This window comes from Anopheles cruzii, unplaced genomic scaffold (genome assembly GCF_943734635.1).
Source record: "Anopheles cruzii unplaced genomic scaffold, idAnoCruzAS_RS32_06 scaffold03354_ctg1, whole genome shotgun sequence".
Classification (NCBI taxonomy): Eukaryota; Metazoa; Arthropoda; class Insecta; order Diptera; family Culicidae; genus Anopheles; species Anopheles cruzii.
The window spans coordinates 1-2,195 of NW_026456939.1; the positions used below are offsets into that span (position 1 = coordinate 1).

The 2,195-nt window shown below is 35.2% G+C and overlaps 1 long non-coding RNA gene and 2 other non-coding genes across 3 annotated transcripts; all 3 read right to left on the bottom strand.

Moving 5' to 3' along the window:
• Positions 1-524: 524 nt before the first annotated feature.
• Positions 525-2,003, bottom strand: LOC128276979 (uncharacterized). The gene is made up of 4 exons (XR_008269379.1): positions 1,864-2,003; positions 1,340-1,508; positions 1,074-1,131; positions 525-847 (listed from the first exon to the last, which is right to left on the bottom strand). It is a non-coding gene; the product is annotated as an uncharacterized LOC128276979 (long non-coding RNA).
• On the bottom strand, positions 1,218-1,287 carry LOC128276981 (small nucleolar RNA U18). Its single transcript, XR_008269381.1, has one exon. It is a non-coding gene; the product is annotated as a small nucleolar RNA U18 (small nucleolar RNA).
• Positions 1,596-1,665, bottom strand: LOC128276980 (small nucleolar RNA U18). Its single transcript, XR_008269380.1, has one exon. It is a non-coding gene; the product is annotated as a small nucleolar RNA U18 (small nucleolar RNA).
• Positions 2,004-2,195: the final 192 nt, after the last annotated feature.

Sequence of the window (2,195 nt, forward strand, 5' to 3'; positions counted from 1 at the left end):
TTGGTATTTTTACATAAGGTGGTACATATGAGGGTTTACTGTGTTTCAGAGTTAACTGTTATCAATCATCACTGTCATTCAGTCGGGAAAAGAAGACTAAATTTAAATGATCTCATCACATATAGAACAGACATGGGCCTTTTATTGGCTTTAAATACTTATCATATTACTTTGGAAATAAGTAACTTACCTTTAGCTTATCGAGGCTATTATTCATTGTGCTTTTAACTTCGACAATAATTGGACAATAGATGTCTTTTGCATGGCAATCAAAATGGCGATCACTAATTTTTGTTCCTTGCTATTTCGAGTGGCAGAATACATTAATGGCAACACAAAAAGCTCTTTTGAGATTCCTTGTTCTTGAAGAAAATGCGATTAAACGCATTGTCACTTCGTGTGTGCCCGCACACACAGAATGTGGGAATAATAGAATATTTGGGCAACTAGTAATTCATATCACAGCATATTGGGGTTGCGTATCATCTCAAGAAGAGCTTCTCTTCAAGCTTCAAGCTTTTCGTTCGATTCCCAGCCCGAGAACAGTTTTAGTATCCATCAAAAGTGTACAAAATAAGGAACAGTGACATTTTCTCCTCTGCCAGTCAAACATTGAATCAAAGCTTATTGGGAAAGCTTGCCGTTGCCCGTTGTAGAAATCAGACTAACCCATAATCCATGTTTGAATGATGTTTTTTTCAGTTGAAATGACCGTTTTCTTTTCGATTGACAGTCAGTGGATTTTCTATTATCCAATTGCAGTCAAAATGCTTAAAAGTGATGTAAAACCATCACAGTGCAGTGCACGTTTCTAGTTCCGTATGGTCAATATTCAATATTGCTATTCCTGAAACGAAGAGAATACCAAATCTGTTAATATTCCTATACTCAAAATGACAATTGTGGGTTGATTGTGATGAACAAATCAGGTCAAATAAAAAGTACAGCCATTAAGATTTCTATCATAATGAGTCAAACGGTAATTCTTTGTTTCATCATTTCTGAAGCATTTTCCATCTTTTTACAACACAACAGAATAATTTAGCATAGTATAATTAAAATATACAACTCACCATTTCCAACATGGTTCATTATTTAGTAGAATATCAGCTCGGTCTTCACGACGAGAACCTGCAAAATTGAAAACAATATTATGTAAAACTATTCAATGTGTGCATGTTTTTCATGTATACTGAACAAGTGACATAAAGTGTCATAATTTTCAGTAGTGGTTGAGAATGCTAATCAATCAATATCATAAACACGGACCAATAGTATCATCATAGGAAAGAAGATCGCAACCTTTAATATATCGGGAGTCAACAAACATATCACTCACCATTGATGCACCTCGTTGCTATTATTCCATTACTCGTCGCCACTCTGGCTTTATAAACTGTAATCTGCCATTTCGTCGGACGAATGACCTTTACGGTGGAGCGCATTCTTGGCGGATCTCAGGCGATGGTATATATTCCCATTTTTTACTATTCCAAATCCACATAAATCTAAAAAAGGAATACGACAAGATAAAGTAAAATATGAGATATCTCGGTTTTGTACGTTGTGCACAGAAACAAACATGTTACAATGTGTCAATTCAGAAATGGTTGGAACTGATAATCATAGAAAATCATAAACACGGACCAATGTTTTCATCAAATTAAGTAACATGAATTCATTAAATTTCTTACTACTGAGTAACTTATGCAATTATTTACACGTTCAGTTTTTTTTTGCATTAATTCAAACGTTGTTGTGGCTTACACATCTCTTTTTCATGTTTCTGTTTGTTTCTCTGGCAGAACATGCCTTTTGCGGCTTTTTATAATGCCATGACTTGTAATATGAGAAGCGCCTCACCTGGCAGATGATAACAGTTGTGCCTAAACATATTTCCAAACTGAATGGGATTAGATCAACGCTACATCTTTGGTACGCTGTAGAACTAGAAGAGAGCCTGAAAAAAGCTAATCTCCGCACCAAAACCAAGCCGCTTCATCTGTGAAAGAAAAGGAATATAGAAGCACAGAACAAATCATTACTCGACTCATCGGTGATGATCTCTGTGTGTATGAGATTGATTGTAGTGAAGCATATCAGACAAATAAACTATGTTTATTTGCAGCCAAATGGGTATTATCATCGGACTATCAAACGGTAATTATTATCATCATTCTAGTTCAAGACAAAAT